At 34.6% G+C, this 25500-nt stretch overlaps 1 long non-coding RNA gene across 1 annotated transcript; it reads left to right on the top strand.

Annotated features, from left to right (window-relative positions):
• The first annotated feature begins 5330 nt into the window (after window positions 1-5330).
• Window positions 5331-6600, top strand: LOC120069851 (uncharacterized). The gene is made up of 2 exons (XR_005479706.2): window positions 5331-6132; window positions 6309-6600. It is a non-coding gene; the product is annotated as an uncharacterized LOC120069851 (long non-coding RNA).
• Window positions 6601-25500: the final 18900 nt, after the last annotated feature.

Below are 25500 nucleotides of genomic sequence, written 5' to 3'. Positions count from 1 at the left end.
AAGAATTTTCTATATTATACATATTGTCAAGAAAGTTCCAAATATCATATGCATAATCAAAATATAAACTATGATATTCATAGTTTTGGCATTAAAAGTGAGCAACTTATTATTTAATTCCAATTTAGATAAATCATGCTCACAAACATACAAAATGTTAAAATCCATAGTAAGCATAAAGGTTTTCATTTTATTTCTCCAGACATTATAATTTCTATTTCCATCAAATAATGAGGGTCTATCAATTGAATGATCTTCTAAAGTTGTCATAGCTCTAGCACTTGAGTTTTTTTTTTAAAAAAAAATCAAAATATTAATAATATACTTTATATTTCAAAATAATATTTAAAAAATAATTTACGTAGAAGGGCTCCTTGCTTTGATACCAATTGTAGGATCGATATGGCAACCTTAAGGGATGAATAGGTTTAACTAATATAATGAAAACTTTTTATTAGACGGCCCAATTAAGCTAATTAATATACTTTTTGAAAAAATAATTAATTTAAACAATAGTTTCATACATGCACATTCACTTCAAAATTATTAATGAATTGACATAAATAAATTGAAGAACAAATTAAAGAAATCAATTTTATGCAATGAAATATAATAACAAATTAATTGCAAAATTAAATAAGAGATGAATAGAGAAATTGACACTGAAAATTTATATTGGTTTGACACAACCGGCCTACATCTACTTCTCAAGCTCCACTTGGGTATCTCACTACAATCTTGACTCTTTCTACGAATTAGAGTCAAACCGCTATAATGTTCTTTTTCCAGGCGCAAGAACAAATCCGATTCTTTCCACGATTGAGGATCATACCATTACAACTACTCTTTTAGGGATCAAGAGCAACTCTTACAATGAATTTGAAAATGAAGAACAATATGAGAAAAATCTCACAAGAATAGAATTACAAGTTTGAAATACTTCACAAATCAATCCTCACAATACAATAAATTTCTCTCAAGAAGTAAATGAAAAAAAGAAAATTGAGAGCTTGATGAGAGAATAACAATTGTGGCTTTTAACAAATTGGAGGATTGTAAATTAGTAAAATTATTGTTTTGATTTTGGAGAAAAATGAAGAGTTTAAAAAGAGATGGCGTAGGTGAAAATCAAGTTCAATTTAGATCATTAGATGTTGGTAAAATTTAAATCAAATGTTGAGATTAAAATTAAAGAAAACAATATATATAAAAGTTGTATATGTGCCCAACGCTTATGTGTGCAGAGCAAACACAGTGCAAACATTTTTTTAAAATTATGTTACCGTTTGCCTAGCCCAACACGCATATATAAATAAGGAAAATGATTAGGTGCAGCTTAGATTGCACCTAGCCCTTTGTACTCCTCACTTATTAATCACATAAAAATAGAATTAGAAAAAAATATATCTTTTAAAAAAATAAAAATGTCATATGACAATATTTTATTGGACAATACGGGATGCACCAAGATAGGTGCATCCAATGGAGCACCCAATATTTTTTTTTTTAAAATAATAGGGCAAAATGCATTTTTGGTCCTCCAAGTTTTTTTTATTAATAATAAGGGCAATATGCACTTTTGGTCCTCGAGATTTAGAATTGAATGTTGACTTCTTGACATTTTTTTAATGTCAATAATCACTTTTTTTTTATGTTTTAAAAAACATCAAGGAAGTCAATGTCAAAAATGTTGATTTTTTTAACGTTTTAAAAACGTCAAGAAAAGTGACACTTGATATTTAAAAAACGTCAAGAAACATTGATACTTGATATGTTTGAAATGTCAAGAATAGGAGCATTCTTGACAAGGAAAAAAACGTCAATAAATTTTTTAACTTGATAATGAAAAAACGTCAAGAAATATCCTACTTGACATGTAAGAAATGTCAAGAATATGGGAGTTCTTGACCTGTTAAACATGTAAAGAATATCTATAATCTTGACGAGGAAAAAAAAGGTCAAGAAATTTGCTTGTGATTTTTTTAGAAAAATGTGTAATGTTGACATTTTTACCTATAATTGCTCATATATTTTGATCTAATAACCACATTTGATATATATATGATATATGTTCGCCAATCAAATAAACAATACACGCTTTTTTAATGTTATGTATCAACCAAATTTCCACCAATATCTCTTTATAAAAACTTCACTTCTTTAACATTGTCAATATTACAACCTCATAAAGTATTTCTAAGTTAAAAGAATATGGAAAACCCCATATGAACAATTCCAACATTATAGTCAACCCCATATGAATACTTTTAAAAGTATAACAACTATCAATCCTCATATAAATACAACCCTTCTAAGAACAATTAAAAAAAATTGCACCTATCAATCTCGTATGATGTAATCCTAGTCAAATCTCGCTCACTATGCTCCTACCTCCACAAGAATAACGTAGCCCACCTTGAACTCATCGCTTTGAGCACCTACATCAATGAAATAATATACCAAAACTACAACATATAGATTGAAACAACTGAAAATTATTAAACTTAAGCACCACAACCTACAAAGTCCTATAAAACTTTACAACTCCATGAAGGATTTTGTAAGTTAATTAGAAGAATATGGACAGACCCATATGGGTACTTCCAAAACAATATAAGGAACATAATTCTCACAGTCAACCAAATATGAATAGTCTTAAAAAATACATTTCCAAAACTTCTATCAAAACTATCCATCTACCAACATAACAACTATCACATGTACCAATCCAAAACTACGTTGACATTGTATTATGATACCTAACTATGAAACTTGTCGAATGTATATAACTCAAGACAAGAGAGCTGCATAATAATTTTAGATCATACCTCTTGAAGGAAAAGCAACTAGACACAATAAAATAAAGCCAAACGGCTCAAACATCCACAAATTACTTTTTACAAAGCTAGAACTCTTCTCATAGCAGCACCTTGACGCCAATAAAGAACCACTTCGTATAAAATATCCTACAAATGATACAAACACAAAGTTCCAAACAAATATCCCCAGCTTTGGTCAACACATCAAGATCAATGTAAAATATCCTACAAATCTTGTAGGCACAGAGCTTCAAACAAATATATCCAACATAAATGTAACTATGTAAAAAGTTACCACAAAAAGAATGACTTTTGGTATAGGAATAAATTTATTTCTATATTAAAAAAAAAACTACACTTGCAAGTCACTGCCACTCAACTACAATACAAAAGGGAAAGTGCAGATGACATCAAAGAAAGAAAGAAAGATCAAAATAATAATTTAAAAATATGCAAGCAAAAATCTCCATTTTACCTTCTTTTTTATTCCTTTTTCCCTTACCCCCTCTAATTTTAGAGAGGTCTTCAACAAAGTTGCATTTAAATCAGGAAGATAATCAACTTTTGAAATGGTAATCAAGACATATTTATATGTTTGTTTCTAGACAAAATGTATGACTAGAGATAATGAAAAATGGAAGAAATGCAACATACCAATAGCACAGTGTCTTCAAATCAAATTTCTCAGCTAAATCAGTATGTCCTGCCACATGCACCATAATACAATATCAATAACTTTGAAAGTTATAATATCACATGTAAATTCAAGAATATACATGAGAGATTAAGACCTAACTTTAAAAGTTCAAGCCTCAAACCAAGAAAATCAAGCCTTAACTTTGAAAGTTCATGCCTCAAACCAAGAAAATCAAGCCTTAACTTTGAAAGTTCATGCCTCAAACCAAGAAAATCAAGAATTAAACCTAATCTAAACTAATTCTACTTACCTCAATGAAGAATCTCTTCAAGATTGATGGAATAAAATCAAACCCTAACTTTGAAAGTTCATGCCTCAAATCAAGAACAATATGACAGAAGAATTTATTATGAGATTCAAGAATATGCATGAGAGATTAAGCCCTAACTTTGAAAGTCCATGCCTCAAACCAAGAAAATCAAGAATTAAACCTAATCAAACTAAATCTACTTACCTCAATGAAGAATCTTTTCAAGATTGATGGAATAACAAAGATGCATCAAAGCGAAGTGAAAAACCAAGAAGAATTGCAGAAATTTTGCGATTCGACTGGAAAATTTCTTTTAAATCTGTCTTATAGCATTGCAACGCTGTTTGCGAGGTGTGCCATTTTTTCGTCAAAACCCATAGCGTTGCAACGCTATTGAAAGTGTTGTACTGCTGTTTGCATGAGACATGCATTTTTCATTTTTTCGTCAAAATTTGTAGCATTCCAATGCTACTTTTCAACGTTGCAACGTTGCCCTATATATTCTAATATTTTTGACGTTTTAAAAAGGTCAAGAAACCATTAATTGAACTTGACATTTTTAAAACGTCAAGTACAATATTCTCCGAAAATCTCCACTTTCTTAAAATAATTTTTGACCTTTTTTTCTTTAAAATCACCTATTACTTGACATTTTTTCATAAAAATGTCAAGTATTTAAAACGGCAAACGTTGATGGTTTTTATTGTAGTGTCAAAATAACAAAATGTTGGTTGGACCTTTAAGTGATGATGTAGATGAGGTGGCAAGTTACTTCATTTATCAACTTAGCAAAATCATTCGATTACTTGGCAAACAATTTATATTTTTAATTTTTAAAAAATAAATCTATTAATAGAAAAATAAAGTGGTTTAGAATATTAAAAATATTCCAAAACAACCTTAAATCACTTTCTTCTTCTACCATCCATTTTGCTCATTACATTTTTCTTTGATTTCTTAAGATTTTCTTCAAATCCTATTATGGGTTTTTCGGTTTTGCAGGTTTTGTATTGTCTTTCCTCACTTCGAGCACTAGATTTTTCCCATTTCTTGTAATTTCACACTAATAACATTCCATTGCAAAAAAAATTATGTTAAATCGTTCAACATAATCTCCATAAAATAAATAAATGCCATAAAATTATAGTAGAGGAAGTGACTGAGAAAAGTTTCAGCTCATAGATTAAAAGACTAAGAGACTAAATGTCCGTTTGGATTGATTGGAGGAAAAAAAATTGTTTTTCAAAATACTCAGTTTTATTTAAATATTTTGACAAAAATGGTTGAAAATACATTTCAAAAACTATTTTAATCAGTTATCAAACATTTCAATTTTTTTCAAATTGACTTATTTTTTAACTTAAACACTTAAAAATGCATTGTTAAGCTTGATGACTAGACGGTCAACTCCCAAGTCAGCCCTCACTGACCTATCGTGTATGGTGACGTGGAGGATAATTCCATAACCCTGCACCCCAAAATTCTGTTTTAGTTAGACTAATTATATTATTACACGTACCTCTTTGTAACCATTTTTTATTCCCTTTGTAATTGTATACAACACCACTGAGGCATTCATTCATTATTGAGAAAAGTAATACAAAGAAGGAATATCTCTAGGAAAATACTTTCACCTTTCTGCTTCCTCTCTTTTTCTTTTTCCTGTTTATTACAAAGTTCAATCTGGTATCAGAGCTACTATCAATGGCTTCTCCGTTGCCGATTTTTGCAAACACTGGCAATGGAAATTTATTTGGTCCACCTCTGAATCAATTGCTCAACCAAGTCACATCCATCAAGATGGATCGCACCAACTTCAAAAGACCTATGGGATGCGGTTCAACAAAAGACCTATGGGATGCTAGCTTTATAATTCAATGTCGCCTGAAATAGTGACTCAAGTAATGGGTTATCAATCCTCAAAGGACCTATGGGATGCGGTTCAACAATTTTCTGGAGTACAATCAAAAGCTGAAATTGATTATTTAAAACACTTGTTTCAGTAGACAAGGAAAGGGTCCCTCAAAATGGAGGAATACCTAACTATCATGAAGAACGGATGGACTTACTCAAATCAATCTGTTCGTCAGGTCTGCACCAAGATGGGACATACAGTCGATGTTTGTTATATGCGTTATCTCAAAGTTTTTAATAACCTCAATCAGACTCTCTTCGTGAAACTGCTAATACGACACCTGGGTTTAACGACAATAAGAACTTTTGTATGCCTCAGAATCCTTTCATGGCCAATTCTGTGTTAGCTACCCCTTAAACAGTGATTGACCCCTCTTGGTACGCTGATAACGGAGCCTCCAACCATGTGACAGCCAACCCCAATTACCTCAATCAGAAGATAGAATACACAGGTAACGATCAGGTTATTGTTGCTAATGGTTCATCCCAACTTATCCCTTCTGGGTCTATTAAATTGAATAAGGTTTTGTGTGTGCCCCCCATTGCTAAAAACATAATCAGCATCTCACAGCTCGCTAAGGATAATAATATTATTGTTGAATTTCACTCTGACTCTTTTGTGGTTAAGGACAAAATTTCGGGGCGGAATTGGTGAAGGGCACGCTTAAGGATGCATTGTATCAGCTAGCCGCTCATGAGCAATATGTAAATAAATTCCAGACCCTTGCTGCAGCAAAGTCTGATGATTCGAAAGTTGCATCCTCTAATTTTTCATTTTGTTTACTTGTTGATGAGCTTCATAGTACTTGTCAGGCTAATATGGTTGTGACCAAGTCCATTTTGCACAAGAGACTTGATCATCCCTCTTCACAAACATTAAACAGAGTTATTAAATCTTATAATATGAAGTTTGCTTCTAATGATAGTCTTTTATTTTGTGAAACGTGCCAAATTGGAAAATCTCATGCCCTTCCCTTCCCAAACTCCACCTCTCATGCATCTCATCCCTTTGATTTGGTTCATACAGATGTATGGGGTCCTACTACCCCAATGCTTTCAGCTGATGGATATCGCTACTATATAATTTTGGTAGATGATTATAGTCGTTTTACTTGGTTGTATCCCCTCCGGCAAAAGAATGACACCCTTCATGAATTTAAAATGTGTTGTTCTATGGTCATTTCAACACTTCTATTAAAATATTGCAATTAGATGGGAGGGGTGAATATAAACCAGTTGTCAATGTATGTAATCTTCTTGGTGTCCAAAAGCGAGTGTTATGTCCCTATACTTCAGCACAGAATGGTCGGGCCAAACAGAAGCATTGCCATGTTGTCGAGACTGGACTTACTCTACTTGCACAAGTTGCCATGCTTCTGAAATTTTGGTGGTATGTCTTTCAAACAACCACTTCCTTAATTAATGGCTTATCGACTTCTTTGTTACAGGGGAAGTCACCAATGCAAATGTTGCTTCGCCAGTCCATGGATGTCTCATCTCTTTGAATATTTGGGTGTGCGTGCTACCCGAACTTCATGCCATATCAAAGGCACAAATTTGAATTCCACACTCAAAAGTGCATATATCTCGTGCCATCTCCTTTGCACAAAGGGCATCGATGTCTTAACAATAATGGACAGATTTTCATCACACGACATGTGTTTAATGAAGCCAAATTTCCATTTAAACTCAGCTTTGGCAGATCTGATTTATCAGTCACTTCATCCTTAGCCCATGTTCCGATAACTTCCTGGTTTGGGCCTTTTTCTGACTCTACTAGACCCACTACCCACCCAACCCAAAATTTTAACTTCTCATTCTTCTAATGCCTCACTCATTGATCAAAGCCCAAGCCCATTTCCCATTGTTCCTAATAGACCAAGTCCAAGTCCCAACCCACTCTCCAAGCCTGACCCGCACACACCTTTACCTACTCATTCAGTCTCGGCCCATCCCTCTGAACTGGCACCTCCAACTCTCCCTTTTCAAACCGGTTCTTTGATACCTTTATCTTCTTCTACCTTCCCTTATGAAGGAACTCTATGAAAAGAGAACCTTGAACGGAAGCAAGATCATCTCAAATCCATTTCTCATTGAATGTAAGCTTTACAGTAAATCAAGAATAAGATATGTATTTACATAAATTATAGCATACATTAATAAAGGAAAACTTAGGGTTTTAGAAACTCTTACCTTTGAAGACTATTCTTCAAGAATCCCTCGAACAAGCCACGAACGGATCTTTTTCTCCAAAATGGACACCACCAAACGGAACTTCATGTATTCTCCTTAGGGAATGAGAATGGCAAAAGGTGTGGGCTCTACCTTATGGTTTTGGAAGAGGGAAGGAGATGGAGAGGAGGAGAAGGAGGAAGAGAACTTTTCTTCTCTTTTCGTTTTTTTATTTTATTTTTTTTTTTATAGAGAGAACTATTCTCTCAGTGTTTCATGGAGGAAGATGAATTGAGCATCATTTCTTTCTCTGACCCCTCTCATCACGTATTTGAGAAATTAGAGGAGGGAGTTGTAACTCCCTCCCTTTAATTAATTAATATTAGTTTATAAAATAAAATTAATAATAATTATATATATAATAACAACCTTATTATATGCATATAAACTATATGTTATATCTCATATAATACATAATCTATAGTTACATGTTATATCAAATATAATTTAACCTATAGATGTATTTTCTCTTAATTATACATGACATTTAATATAAATCACATTTATAGTAAATTCACTTATATGAATCTCATTTATATAATTGATATTTAGATCATATCCAAATATTTAATTCCTCTCAACTTATTTATGGTATTTAATATAAATCATATTTATATTAAATTTAATTACATGAATCTTATTCATATAATTAGTATTTGAATCATATTCAAATTCCTCTCATATTACCTTATATTATAATGCATCAAATACATTATATTAATTATATCATATGTATAATTAATTTAATTATTATATCATATATAATTAATTCCTATAACTAATTTGAACACTTCAAATTAATCCAAAAATAATTCTCAGTTAAATCCAGCTACAGAGGGGTCCTTATGGAACTGTAGATTGAAGCTCCAATGAGAATGATAATTAATTAAACTCTTTAATTAAATTACTCAACATACGTTAACTGTTGGTCATCCCATTAAAGACTGCAGCTGCACTCTTTGCACTACAGATAAATTTTTGTGTCCATTGGATATAACCAATCAAAGGTGCAATGACCCTTCACAAATTGCTCGTAAATACAGTTGGGCCAAAATTATCGTTTTACCCTTGTAGTTACGTCTAACTTCTTAAGTACCACTGATCCCTCTAATGAATAATAAGTCATAGAATCCAACTATGACTAAGTCCCTCTCAAGCCAGGAGAGGGTGTGGTCACTATGTACAAGCCCTAGAATCAGCCCTTAAGGGAGCAATTTATTTACTTTCTCCCACATCGAGGAATGAGTGAATTCTAGCTCGTGTAGCTATGTTCCCACCTCCCCAGTCAGACGAATCCTCAAAATGGTAGGCTTATTGAGTTGGCAATCTGGCCATTCTCACCCATACAAATCAAAGGACTTTCTTCATTAGTAGGAGTTCACAACTCACTCAGGATTCAGGTCATGTCACCTATGGTCATCCTAGTGAAATGTAAGTCTCTATTATTAACGGTGTCATATAAAGAGACTAACCATTTCGTGGTCCGATCTTATACAAACTCTATGTGTAGGATACCCTTCTCACATGTCTCTACATAAATGATCAAGATCAGGTCATTTGTAGCACTTTATAACACTTGTAACACCTACAAAGTGGGTCATATCCGTAGTGTCACCAGGATAAGGTACCCAGCCTTATCCATCTACTACAGACCGTTTAGGTTATTATTTAAACAAGATCCACTTGTATGTCTCTACATACTTGTTTAAATTATATAAAATAACCTAGGATCTTAGTTTATTGGATTTAGTATATATTTATAAAATAACAATTATTTTATTAACAACAATATGTTTATATAAAGTTTACAAACTGCGAGATTACAAAGAGATTTAGGACATCAATGCTAACACCTTTCACCACCCCTATTGTCTCTCCAGTTTCCCTAGGCCGTCTAATACTGACATATCTCATCCCTCTCCTATTGTTAATAATCATCCATGAAGGAACTTTAAAAATAGAGAACCCATGAGCGGAAGCAGATCGTTCCAAATCCTATTGTGAAAGAACATGAACATTTACATTCTAATAGAATGGTTATGCATCAAATCTAAATTACAGCATGCTTCAAGAATAAAATACAATGTATCGAGTAAACATACCTTTGAAGAACTATTTCTTCTAGTGTTTCCTTGATCGAATTCAGTAATGCGTCCAACAGCACAAACGTAACACGAGCAAACCAGTGAACAACACAAACTGTAAGATCCTCGATCACAATCGAGTTAAACTCGATACTCGACCCTCAAATGCAAACTCGACACTACCACGAGGCTACCTTGGTATTCTCAGTGTGAGAATCCAGGAGGTGTGGGCTATGTATGGATCTGGTAAAGAGAAGGAGGAACTTGACGATCTAGCAAGTGGAAGAATGAAGAAGTCTATCGTATAGACTTGGGTACTCGATTGTTTAGCAGCGAGTAACAATCGTATAGGATACTCGACACTTGATCGTTCACTATCTCAAAGCTATCATGTAACTCTTTTCTTTATGCGCGTTGGATTCCGAAAAAATGAAAACGATTTTCATTTCATTCATCAGTTATCAAAAACTGATTATAACTTTCCACTAAGTCCGTTATTCGAGAAAAAGATAACCAATTATTTTAAAATTAATTTGTTATAAATAAATATAATAACTAATTTATCATATTATATTTATAACCTATAGTTTTAATATCACATCATATGTAATATATAAACCATAGTTCTTTTTCTTCTTTATGGCATTTAATATAAATCATATTTATATTAATTCTTCCAATTAATGTATCTAATACATCAAATCAATTATATCACATATAATTGAATTAATTTGATCACTTCAAACTAACCCAAAAACTTATTCTTAACATGAATCCCTTGAACTACCAAGGGGATCTTATGGACCTATAGCTTGAAGCTCCAACGGTATGTGAATAAGTGACTAAACTCTTTAATCACGATATCCACCATCCGTTAACTGTCAGGCATTCCACTAAAGAGACTGATAGCTGCACTTTTTGCACTACAGATATATTTTTGTGTCCATCGGATATAACCAATCCACGGTACGATGACCTTTCATAAATCTCTAGTAAGTATAGTTGGGCCAATTTACCGTTTTGTCCCTGTAGTTACATCTAACTTTTTAAGTACCATTGATTCCTCTAATGAACAATACATCATAGTCCCACTATGAGTAAACCCTTCTTGAGCTAAGAGAAGGTATGTTACCACATTGTTCAAGCCCCAGAATCAACCCTTAAGGGAGCAATTTATCTACTTACCCCTGTTTCGGGAAAGGAGTGAGTTCCGTCTTGTGTAGCTGAGTTCCCAGCTCCCCAATCAGACGAATCCCCAAAGTGGTAGGTTTGAGTCGGCGATCTGGCCACTCACACCCATGCAAATCAAAGGATCGTCCTCATAAGTAGGAGTTCCCAACTCATTTAGGATTAAGGTCATGTTACCTATGGTCATTCTAGTGAAATGAAAGCCTCTTTCATGAATGGTGTTATATAACAAGACTAAACATTTCGTGGTCTGGTCTTATACAAACTCCTCTGTATAGAGCATCCCCGCTCGCATGTCTGATACACGAATGGTCAGGATCAGACCATTTATAGAACTTTACAACACTTATAACACCTACAAAGCGGGCTACACTCGTAGGGTCACCAGGATAAGGTTTCCCTCTTTTATCCATATACTACAGACCATTTAGGTTATCACTTAAAGCACAATCCACTTGTATGTCTCTACATACATGCTTAAGTTACAACGATAACCAGATATATTAGTTTATTGGTTTGTGGTTAATCCAACTAAAATATCTCATATTTTATAGATATAAGTAAATAAAATATCTCATATTATAAATCACCAAATTTTTGTTCATGCAGATGTTTACAAACTACAGGACTCTACGAGATTTAGGGCATCAACCCCAACAATCCAATGATTACAAGGGACAAGGTAAACATCTTTTGTCAAAGGTCTAGGCTGTTTCTTCTTCGACATCGCATCGGATCGCTCTCTCTAAACCCACCAACCTATCTTATGTTATTTCTTGCCTAAAATGGAAGGCTGCCATGGTTGATGAACTTTGTGCTTTGCATCAATTAAATACATGGTCGTTTATTTCTCGTACATCTCAGCTTAACGTTATTGGGTGTAAGTGGGTGTTTCTCTTGAAGAAAAATGTTGATGGCTCAATTCAAAGGCATAAAGCCCACCTTGTGGCCATGGGGTTTCATCAAACGCCTAGTATTGATTTCTTTAGAACTTTCAGTTCCATGGTCAAGGCTTTCACAATCCATATAGTCCTATTTCTTGTTGTCTCAAATGGATGGGTTATTCAATAACTTGATTTTAACAATGTTTTCTTCAACGGTACTTTGAAGGAAGCTGTTTACATGTCACAACCCCAGGGGTTTAAAGATCCCCTCTATCCAAATTATGTTCGTAAGCTTAACAAAGCCATCTATGGCCTATGATAAGCTCCTCATGCGTGGAAAGTTGAGTTGAAATCCTTCCTGATCTCTTGCGGGTTCACTGTAAGTCATTCTGATACCTTCCTTTATTATTACCATCGATCATCTATCATTTTTCTTCTTCTCATCTATGTGGATGATGTGGTCGTCACTAGCAACAATCCTAAATTTATTTCCAAGCTGGTTGTTACTCTTGACTCCAAATTTGTCTTGAAAGACCTTGGGAACTTAACTATTTCCTTGGGATCCAAATTACTTATCAGCACAATGGCATTCACCTTAATCGGTCCAAATACATCACTGACCTCCTCGAGAAATTCAACATGTCCTCAAACAAACCGTGTCCCACACCAGTTGTTTTCAGGCAGACATTGTCTCTCTATGATAGAACTCCCCTTGAAGATCCATATTCCTACAATAGTACCCTAGGTGCCCTGCCTTATCAATACCAGACTCGACATTGCCTACATTGTTAATCGGCCAAGTCAGTTTCTCAAGGCTTCTACAAATGTTCATTGGAAAGCCATGAAATGTATCTTACGTTACCTTAAAGGTACTACCTCTCATGACCTTTTAATTACGCCAAGTCATTCGTTATCCATCACTACTTTCTCTGATGCGGATTGGGCCTTGAATGTTGATGACCATAAGTCTATCGTTGCCTATTGTTTTTTCTTGGAAATTCTCTTGTGTCGTGGTTCTCTAAGAAATAAAACATGGTCGCCCGATCGAGTACGAATTCTGAGTATCGTGCTCTTACCCACGCTTCTACAGAAATCACTTGGATCCGACAATTACTTGGCGAACTTGGTTTTTCTCTTCACGCCTTTGATCTGGTGTGACAACATCAACGTGTTAGGATTAGTGTCCTAATTCTCCCGGAGTCTCATTGTTTGTAATTATACACATTGTTTTATGAATAAAATAACTGTTATTTCATTCTGGCATTTACTCATATCCAATAAACAAAGCTCCTTGGTTATCTAATGTAAACTTAAGCATGTATATGTGATATACAAGTAGATCATGCCTTAAGTGATAACCTAAATAGGTCAGTAGTATAAGGATTAAGGTGGGATACCTGATCTTGGTGACACTACGAACACGGCCCGCTTTGTGGAGGTTTGCAAGTATTGTAAACTACTACAGATAGTAGATCCTGACCATTCATGTGGAGACATGCGAGCGGGGGTGTCCTATATAAAGAGTTTTTATAAGAGCGGACCACGAGATGACTAGACTCTGTATATAACACCGTTGATACTAGAGACTTATATCTCACCTAAACGGCCATAGGTGACACGACCACAATCCTGAGTGTTTTAGGAACTCCTGCCTTTGAGGGCGATCCTTTGATTAGTATGGGTGAGAGTGGCCAGATTGTCAACTCAACATACCTACTTTTTGGGGACTTGTCTAATTTGGGAGTTAAGAACTCAATACACAAGATGGAATTCACTTCTTTCTCGAAGCAGGGATAAGTAGAGAAATTGCTCCCTCAAGGGCTGATTCCGAGGCTTGAAAATAGTGGCCACAACTTCTCTTTGGAAGAGAGAACTCAGTCATAATAGGACTATGACTTATATTCATTAGAGGATTCAGTGGTACTTAAGGAGTTAGATGTAACTACAGGGGCATAATGGTTATTGACCGAGTTGTACTATGAGCGATCGGTGAAGGGTTGTCGCACTGTTGATTGGTTAAGATGGACACATAATATATCTATAGTAAGGAGAGTTCAGCTATCGATCTTTAGTGGAGTGTCTGGCAGTTAACGGATGGTGGATCCCGTGACTAAAGAGTTTAGTTAGTTATTCACGTACCGTTGCAGCTTCGAGCTACAGGTCCATAAGGTCCCCTTGGTAGCTCAATGGATTTAGTTGATGATCAGTTCTTGGTGTTAATTTGAAATGTTCAATTTGACAAGAGGTGATTCGATTATATGAGATATGATCGGTATGGTATATGAGATATATCTAGTGGAGGATTAATGTAAATGAAATTTACATTAAGTGCCATGAAATAGAAAAGAGCTATGATTTGTATGTTTCGTGAGATGAAATATTAAAACTATAGATTATAAATATAGTATGATAAGTTGGTTATCATTTATATTTATAATAATATTAATTATTGGATTATTATCTCTTTTTCTCTAATAACCAATTGAGTGGGAGGTTATTGGTGGTTTCATTGTAACTGTGAGATAAAAGAAAAAATGTTTTCCTAATTTAGTAAGGGTTGAAAATTGTTGATTTGAGACTTTCTTTCTCATTGAAAATTGTTGATTTGAGACTTTCTTTCTCAGAAATATTCTCATGGGAAGTTTTCAAGTAAATGAGATTTACTAAGCAATGGCTTAGAGTGAGCTAAAAAATCGTGGAGTGTTAGTGGGCGATAGACATTCAGCTAAGCGATGAGCTAAACGATCGCATAGCTTTTGCTAGACAACCGTGTAGATTTTCCTAAATGATTGGGCATAGACATATACAATAGGTTCTTCCATCTCCTACTTGCTCAATCATTTATACGATTGTGGATTCCTCCATTTGTCTGCCTCAAACCAAGTCCACACAGAGCCCACCCTCTGGATTCTCACACCGAGAATATCAAGGTAGGCTTCTGAGTGGTGTCATGCTCAACTCAACACTGTCGAGGTTCTGTAGAGGTCGTTCATGTTGTTCGGGTTATTCATGACCTAGGCGATTGCTAAGTTCGAGTGCGCGGTGATCGTGTAGTGTAGCGGTTATGTTGGACGAGCATTCGTGTGTTGTTGTGTTGCTGTGATCGAGCGTTAGTGATCAAGGAGCTTTGTGATGAATCGAAAAAAGTGTGTTACTCTTGTCCTTGATCTTATGTATAGTATGCTGTAATTTCTGTATTTAATGCATAACCATATGTTTCTGTTTATGACTGTAATTGTAAAATTCATATACGATTGTAATTTGGAATGATCTTTTCGCTGCTCATGGAAATCCTCGTGTTTAATTTCCTTCACAACATGGCTGTACTTGCCTCAAATCCTATTTTTCATGCCTGGACGAAGCACATTGAACTTGACGTACATTATATTCGAGACCAAGTTCTCTCTAGTAAACTTGCCATCAGATATGTCCCAATAAGTGATCAATTGGCAAACTGTTTGACCAAATGTCTCAACCATGCGCAGTTTACTTATCTCAGATCCAAACTCGGTCTTACTGTCACTACCCTTCATTTGAGGGGGGATGTTAAGCTTGATGACGTGGTGGTCAACTCCGAAGTTAGCCTTCTTTGACCCTGTCGTGTACCGTCACGTAGAGGACCATTTCAGAACCCTTTGCATCCTAAAATTCTGTTTTAGTTAGGCCAATTATATTATTACATGTACTCCTTTGTAACCATTTTTTATTCCCTCTGTAATTGTATATAACACCACTGGGACATTCATTCATTATTGAGAAAAGTAATACGAAGAAGGAATATCTCTAAGAAAATACTTTCACCTTTTTCCTTCCTCCCTTTTTCTTTTTCTTGTTTATTACAAAGTTCAATCTGCATTCCAGACACTATAACATTGAGAAGAAAGGCTTTTTTTAATTATTGGATTTGTCTCTACGAAGGAGAAAGGTGAGAAAAAACTAAGCTCTTAAATAAATAGAAGAAAATTGAAAAGAAATAGAAAGGAATCAATGAAAATCTTGAGAAACCAAAGAAATTGAAATGGGTTGAACGGATGGTAGATAAAATCAAAGAAGAAGAGAATGGTTTAGATTTGTTTTGGCATATTTAAATATTTTAAACCATTTTATTTTCCTTTGAATAGTTTATTTTTAAAATATTGAAAATTAAAAATTATTTGTCAACTAATCATATAATTTTACTAAGTTGTTATATGAGGTAACTTGTCATCTCATTCATGTCATCACTTAACGGTCCAATCAGCATTCTATTAGTTTAAAATTAAGTCAAGGGCCATTTACAATAATTTCTCACACCTAAGGGGATTAAAGTATATTTTTTGAAACTTTAGGACCAAATAGACATCAATGTCAAATCTCAATGACCAAAAGTATATTTTGCCCTAAATAATAATAATAGCAATAATAGTAATAATTATTATTATTATGATTTAAGTAATAAAATAAACTTTAATATATATGTATTGAATTCATTTTCTTTTTAAAACTAAACCAAATATCAAAAGACCATCATTTTTTGTTTCTTCATTGCTCCACATCACCCTCTTAATTAAGTCTAATTTGATTAATTTGGCCGCCACGTCATCGACTCGAGATTTTTCCGCTACGCTTGTTTTGGTCATATTTTCTTCATTTGAGCTTCGATTTGAGTGATTTAAATTATGTTGTAATCGTTGTTCCGGTTCTACACAATGGACACTTTGAAACACTCAAAATATTAGTAAATAAAAGCAGTTTTGTTATCATCAAAACATGAATTACTTAATTAATTAAAATTAATTAATTTGAACTTAAGGACTAGAAAGCCAATAGATTTCGTTGAGATAACTTGGATCTGGCAATTACTTAAAGAACCTTGCTTCAATCTTGTAGGCACACCTATCCTATGGTGTGACAATATTGGTAATAGTACTCTGACCTCAAATCTTATCTTCCATGTCGGAATAAAACATATTGAACTCGATGTTCATTATGTCGGAGATCAAGTCCTCAACAAATGGTTAGACATTCGATTTGTACCAACTAATGAATAATTAGCAACTACCCCTTGTTTGAGGGATGTGAAGATAGTTAATAAGGCAGCCTATTGTTAACTCATACTATGCTAACTTTGACGTGTATAGTGACATGGAGGACGATTCAAGGCTCTCCTCATCCCACAATTCATTTAAACCAATTGTATAAAGTTATATGTGTAGTATTTGTTACATCTTTTGATTCCTTTGTAATTATATATATTAACACCCTTGAGTTCCTCATATTCATTGTGTAACACAATACAAAGAATACATCATAGAAAATTATCCATCTTTTATTCTCTTTCTTTTCCATGGAAGCGAAATCTTGATCCTTGAGATAATACATAGTTGTAATTGTACCATTTATGCCTAAATTAAAGTTCACAAAATGAAGGAGCCCATTTTTAGACTGTTTTTTTTTTTTCACTCTTCACCATCTAAAGGGTAACTCACTAGATATAAATATTATATATTTTTTTAGAATAGATGATATTATTATACAACAACAAGGGAGATCCCACAGCCTAGGATCAAGGCATCAAAGCAACAAAGCACAAGGAAAGACAGGACAACAATACGCAAACAAAGCCAACAAGATAAAACCAGAATATAACCAAGCATAAACACAAAAAATCCCCAAACCACCAGGGAGAAAACCAGAGAAAAGAAACCAAAACCCCACAACTAGGAACAACAGTAAAACAGAGAGCAACAACAAGTTCAAAAAGAAGAAAAGTATCTGTAAACATACTAGATAAGTCCAAGAAGATCAACCCGCTAGGAAGCAACTTGAGCACAAATTGTAGAGACCATAAGGTGAAACAAAGCAGACACTGACCTCGGTCGACCTCCATGCAACCACCGAATATGCTCCTGCCAAATGTAGTAGATGGAAGCACACCAAAATACACAGAACAACTTACTACACACCCTTTTACCCAACCTCACTCGGCACAACCAACTCAACTCGACATATCAACTTGCCACCCGATGCGATGATCTCAACCTGCCACCCAATATGATGAACCCAACTGACGCAACACATCAAACCACACCTCTCTCCCAAACTCACACTTGAAAAATAAATGATCCCGCGATTCCACACTTATTGCGTGAAAAAAAGGAGAGGAAAAATAAATATGTTTGTCTTATGTTATTTGTTAATCTTCATGTGTCGATAGTCATGCATTGGACTAGAAAATATGAAATATGCATTAAGCTCGTATGCAATGACCTTGCGTTCCTATCACAAGTTTGCTTGCTTTCTCGCCTAGTATAACGAGAACGCAAGTTTCTCGGAATGATCCGAGGTTGAACACAGGGACCTATAACTAAATAGTATTTGTGAAGTAATGCGTTTGAGGTGATAATAAAAGTAAAAAGACAGGAGTTAATGGATTATGGCTACTTCTACACCTAACTAAACAGATTGAGCAATGGAAGTTTAACTATGAGAATTGGTAGAGATGCAGCAACTGTTAACACGTAATAAGATGCATGAAGAAATAGAATTGTGGAGGGGATAAATTCACGCGTCATTAAACTTGGTCGTAAGGGTAATCCCAGCTCGCCACACTAACGCATCACACACCTCTCGTTGGTCAGCCTCATGTTTATATCTCTATAATGCATGGTTGCGTCGAGTATAAGATTATTCCTATCTCTAGGAACACTGCTTACTTTGCTTAGTGAGTTCCACTACTTATCCTCTCGGGCAGTTGGTTATAGTTACTCAGCTCATAGATAAGTATTGTGATAGCCTTGCACTAAGCAAAGATGATTGACTCACTATACTCGCACAATATACACCTTTCGGTGGTTTACTATATGCATCAAATCTCTATGCCGCATGATTGAGTATGCGATAACTCTTGCAATCTACACTTAACTCACTGCAATGAAAGTAAAAGATGATAAAGAAGAAGAAGATGATGAAGATGGTGTTAAAAGAACTAAAAAGATGCATTGATTACAAAATGTATTAATGTCTTAAGCCAAAATGTAATACAATACGAGATAAGAAGAAAGATGGAAGGCTAAATGTAGGCAATCTCTTGCTTCCATCAGATGTACGTCAAGGCTGTCGGTGGTGCCATGGATGGATGGTGGAGAAGTCTGAAACTCCGATCGTCACTCGGAAATGGCTGTGGAGGTGAAGAATCATCAAAGAGTATCTGCTCATGCTCTCATTTGTGATCACAAGGATCTGCCTTAAGGTAGAAACTTGGACGATTTGAAGTGAAGATTCAAGGTGTTATTTATAGAGCTCAAACGCCGACATCATTGATGATTGCGTTCTGACTCACTGTTACCTTTATCGCGGTGTGGCAATGTCAACATCACCATATCTTGTTGATACTCCCAAGGTATACGTTCATACTCATTTCTCCCGAAGTACCAACGCATTCCACCCACCTTGCGATCAACCTTCTATCACTATTATTACTCTGTAGCTGCAACATCCATGCGATAAACTTGTCTTCTTGAAGATTAATACATGCGATCAAATTTGCGATGGTCTGGGATCAATACATGCAATCAATTCCTACAATTGCTACAAAAATAGATATTTTGACGCAGTATAACGCATGATATAGGGTTAGCGAGGATTTTTAGTGCTGGTCGACACAAGCTCATTTTTCCACATGAATTCTTAGTATTATCAACGCATATTCTACTCATCATCCCTAATAATTCTAAGTAAAAGGCTACAATAGCTTGTATTTCTACAAGCTATTAACACCTCCCCCACACAGAAGACACCCCCCTCGGACAACACACTCCAGCTCCTCAACCAATCCCATGTACCCAACTTGTCCCTCACAGCTAACCACGCACAGAAAGAGTGACACAGAATACAACCCTTTGCCTACAAAATACTAGCCCAAGACACCCTAGGATGACGAGGACGCAAACTCTCCCACATACTATCAATAGAAAACCGACCACTAGTACCCGGCTCCTAAACCCAATAATCCTCTCCCCTCACCCTAGGCCCCACTTCCTGAATAAGACCATATATCTCAAGCAACTCCTAAGACACTGTAGCCACCTCCAATCTCCCTAACCATTTAAGAATTCCGACAACCGCGCCTCCAAACTACCCCTTGCATCATAAACCACTGTAGACCTATATGAATCCAAAATTACACCCCCTCCCCCCTCCGACAGCCAAGGATCCCACCAAACAAAATAAGACCGACCATCAAATGAACCAGATGCTTGAATCTACCTCTACAACGCAAGATAACCCTCAAGCACCAAGACCTCCCAACCTCACTTCGAACAGCCTACAAAGACTGTCCACGCGAAACATACACCTTCACCCATGTCATCCATAATGATTTTGATTTAATTAAGAGAAGCCAGAGTATCTTCATAATAGCAGCTTGATTCCATGAAGCCACATGTTTCATACCCAACTCCGCTCTCCCAACGACAAGCACACCTCATCCCACGCCACCCGTGCACCACCCCGACTCACCGCACTACCCTTCCATAAATAACTACGTAACAGACGATCAACCTCATGAGTTACACACGCAGGCAACATGAAGATGCTACACCAAAATACCTGAAAGGACTGTAAAACATACCTAACAAGCTGCAACCTCCCAGCAAAAGAGAGTGACCGCACCACCCAACTTCTAATATGAGTTGTAATCCTTTATATCAAAGGCGCACAATCCATAGCCCTCAACCGACCAACCAATAACGGTAACCCCAGATATTTTCTGATTCAAAATAGTCAAATATTACACTAGACTTTTGAAAACTAACCTTGCTTCTCATCGTCATTTTCTCATACAATTATCTACAATGAGCTCATCAACAACATTCTTGTTATTAATTTATGAAAAATAAAATAATTTTATAAATTTAGGTATTCAAAGCATATTAATTTTCAAAACTTAGGAATTCAACATCTTATTTTTCATTTAAATCTCAAAAAAAATATTTCTCATCTTAAATTAAAAAAATATATAAATGAAAAATATAAAGAATGGAAAAATAAAAAATTACAAAAAAAAAAGCTCAACAATAAAATATTAACAAAATTAAAAGAAATTAAAAAAAGAGAAAAAAATCAACAAAAGAGAAAAAAAAAGTTAACCATAAAATTTATTTTGACTTAGTAAAAAAAAAAGTAAAAATAATAAAATAGATATTTAAAAGACTGAAAGGAATAAAAACAAAAATTTAATCTTATTTTTACAAATGTTTTTCAAGTTTATCTATTTTTTCTAATTTTTTTTCAAAAGTAGTCTACCATTTGCAAAAAAGGGAAAAAAAAGTGAAATATTGGCATGAGAAAGAGGAAAAAAACAATACAATGGTGCATACAAAGATACGGAAAAATTAAAAGAATATTGTCCTTTTAGAAACTATTTAGGAAAATATTGTTGTTTTCAAACTATTTGTAAAAATATTGTTTTTTTTAAAAAAATAAGTCGAGGGTTGAAAATTCGACCTAGATGGGTCGAATTTTGAACCCTTCCCCTTCCCCTTCCCTTTACATTTGCACGTCGAACTTTGAACCTTCGACCTTGCCCTAATATTATTATTGAATCTGTTTAATTGTCATTCCGGAGACCTTTCTCATAATTATTTGATGTGGAGAGAACGAAAGACCTTCCTCATTCCGGAGTCCTTCCTCATAACACTCATAATTATTTGATGTGTTAAAAATAATTTTGTATTGGGAGAGAACGAAAGAGAGAAGAGTAAGAGAGAGAGAGAGAGCGAGAGCGAGATTTGAGAGAGAGAGATCTGAGAAAGCGAGATTTTGGGAGAGAGCGAGAGAGCGAGAGAGCGAGATTTTGAGAGCGAGATCGAGATTTTGAGCGAAAGCGAGAGCAAGAGTGAGATATCCGTACAAATTTTCTTTTTTTTCTTTTTTTAATTATTACACATTCCTTTCTTCCTTTCTTTTTTCTTTTTTTAATTTTCCATTTTATAAAAAAAAAATTCTAAAAATTATTATTATTATTTATAATTTAAAAAAAAAAAAGAAAAAAAAAACTCCAACAAAATCTTGATACCAAATGTACAAAAGAAATCCAAGATCATTATTGTAAAATCTTTTAAACTATTGACCTCACTACTGTGATTAAAATTTCTGTTCTTTATATCAATAATACAGTCTTATTTATAGACTTGCATGTGAAAGTTTTGAGTGTTGATTTGATTTATTATATCCCCAAATTATTATCTAAAATATATAAATTTGAATATTGAAGTTTTTTTTACCTAACTTTTTAGATTTAGACTATCTGATGTTATTATTTATGTTAGTGACATTTAAAAGCTTCTATATCAAAATAATTACTATTCATAATATATAAAAAGAATAAATTAAAAAAATAATATCTCATATAAATTTGAATATTGAAGTTTTTTTTACCTAACTTTTTAGATTTAGACTATCTGATGTTATTATTTATGTCAGTGACATTTAAAAGCTTCTATATCAAAATAATTACTATTCATAATATATAAAAAGAATAAATTAAAAAAATAATATCTCATAAAAATAAAAAAATGAAAATTAAATATCTCATTTATATAAAAATAATTATATAAATCAATGTGTCCCACAAGACGGACGTCGTCGATTTCGAGCTGGTTGTCATCGTCGACTTCGAACTTGAGGTTGCTCGGGTTCTTCTTGATGTTGCTCTGGTACCTCTGCAGGCGCTTCATAATATAAATATTCATTATGCTCTCCACGACCCCAACCATGTTCATGCACGTATGAAGACGAAGGACCAGCCTCTGAGTCATAATGTTCTGAACCAAATGCTGGCATCATCATCATCAGACTAACATAATCAGTTTGACTCTGCGTCTGCATCATAGGGGGGCAACTCTTCCATATTATGTGCAACCTCATCAAACTCATCCTCTTCTCGAACAGGTTCTCTACGTCTAAGAGCTGATGGAGGAATAATAGGTATATCGTATATATAATGAATTTCCTCCATATAGCTTTGGTTGTCACTACATATAGCAAGAACCTGGTTCGGATCATTCGTAACTTCACGGAGTCTACGTTTGTTCGATCTCTGTGAATATTTAAATAAATTTAAATTAAAAATAATTAGATAATATTCATTTACCAGATGACCCACTGCTGCTCCCAGACGAGTGACTAGCGCCTTGTGATATTATTATACCAATGAATATATTCTGGAGTGACATCTGTGTCAAATTGTTCAAGAGAAACCCCCACTGCAATAAACCTTGCACGATAGTGCCATCGCACTACCAAATGTACAACTTTTTCGGACCAATCTCCAGTCCTTATGTCAAGATCATGCAGTACGGTTTCAGTATTACAAGGCGATGAGACATTCTGCTAAAAACCGAATTATCTCATCACCTTGTCAGGAAGATGCCACTCACCAATGTGAAAACATATTAGAGGACTCATCGTCCGCCATATGTTTTGACCATTCGTACAAAAATTAGGCAAAGTATGCATAATAATTTTGTATGGCTCCCAAATACCCTGAAACACAAAATATTATATTAGAGAATATTAAAGACAAATACAATAAAAATGTGTATAAAATAATCAATTAGGTTTAGTGTAATATACTTGTTCAGGTTGAAGCAGATCAAACATGTATCTATACTGGCTGACTACATGTGTGACTGTCTTAGTCACACAAAATTTGTCTCTCCACTAAATTTTTAAATTGATAATTTAGAATTTAAATTAACTAGATCAGTGATATAAAAATTAAATTGAATTAAAACAACATACCGAGAACCGTAGGCTCGTCCAACTAACTGAGCGTCATTAACATGTTGTAGTGTGGAGCCATTGTTGGAAATCGCTCCCAAGCCCATAGTTGCAAAAGTATGAGAGGCCCAACTATCTCTCGAACCTCAAGTCTTGTTGCTTTGCATAGTTGTCTATACAACCATGCCAAGCATGCTCCACCCCACGAATACCGCCCTGCATCATGGAGGTTAGCTAACAGTGGCAGGAACATCAAGTGAACAAAATGACTTGATTTATCTGAAAACAGACTTCCACCCATCATTTGTAGTATATATGCTCGCGCATATCTTATGACGGTTTCCTCGTCTGCATCATCTGTGAGCTCACGAAATTGTGTTCCTAACCATATTAAACTTAACCTCGATCCTTTAATCTTGTCGGCAGGTGGGGTCGCACCGAGGTACAGTTGACAAACTTCTAACCAGTCATCGTACATCACTCCGGTGACGGCTCACCGTCAACAGGTAACCCCAACAACACTTCTATGTCTTGTAGAGTGATAGTGCACTCTCCAACAGACATATGGAATGTATGCATCTCGGCCTCCATCTCTCGACCAAGGCTTGTGATCAGATGCCAGTCCAACTGAATAAATCATAATCTGGCAACCCCATAGAATCTAGATGTGCGCAGTAGCGGTAGTATTCGAGGGTGGAGCGGGATAGTGCGCTGGAGAACTGCCTCTCGATGCCTGCAAGATATTTCTCTAGTAGTACGATCTCGCCATACAACAGATGATCGATGAATGGACTGGTCGTACAAAACATCGGGATCAACAGGTCCTGGGTTTAAAGCCATGATCTGAAAAAAAAAAATATTTATTTCTCAATTAAAAAAATATTTGTTTCTCAATTAGAAGAATAATGTACAACTTAATTAAAAGAATAATGTACAACTTAATTAGAAGAATAATGTACAAATTAATTAAAGGAATAATGTACAGCTTAATTAGAAGAATAATGTACAACTTAATTAAAAGAATAATGTACAAGTTAATTAGAAGAATAATGTACAACTTAATTAAAAGAATAATGTACAACTTAATTAAAAAAAATAATGTACAAGTTAATTAGAAGAATAATGTACAACTTAATTAAAAGAATATTGTACAACTTAATTAAAAAAATAATGTATAAGTTAATTAAAAGAATAATGTACAACTTTATTATAAAAAAATTGAATATACAGTAAATTTATTTACTTTCCATAGAAATATATATATATATATATACACACATGACCAATGAGAAAAAAAGCTAGTAATCATTAATGAAAAAATAACAACAATAATAGAATTTTGAATTGTAAGAGAGAGCGAGATTGCGAATGAGATTGTAAGAGAGAGCGAGATGTTCAGAGAGAGCGAGATTGAGAGTGAGATTATAGGAGAGAGCAAGACGCATACATTCCATAGACGTTGGAGATTGTCCCATCCTACAATCTCGCTCTCTCCTACAATCTCGCTCTCAATCTCGCTCTCTCTTACAATCTGCTTCACCCACATATCTTCCTTGTCGAGGGTTGAAGTTTCGACTTATGTAAAACTAGTGAGATTTCCTTTTCCTTGTCGAGGATTGAAGTTTCGACTTATGTATGTTGAAACTTCAACCCTCGACAACCCTAATTT

The sequence above is a fragment of the Benincasa hispida genome, chromosome 9 (genome assembly GCF_027475165.1).
Source record: "Benincasa hispida cultivar pf3 chromosome 9, pf3_genome.v1.1, whole genome shotgun sequence".
NCBI lineage: Eukaryota > Viridiplantae > Streptophyta > Magnoliopsida > Cucurbitales > Cucurbitaceae > Benincasa > Benincasa hispida.
Note: the sequence above shows the minus strand (reverse complement) of the source record. Positions and strands in the feature narration are given on the sequence as shown.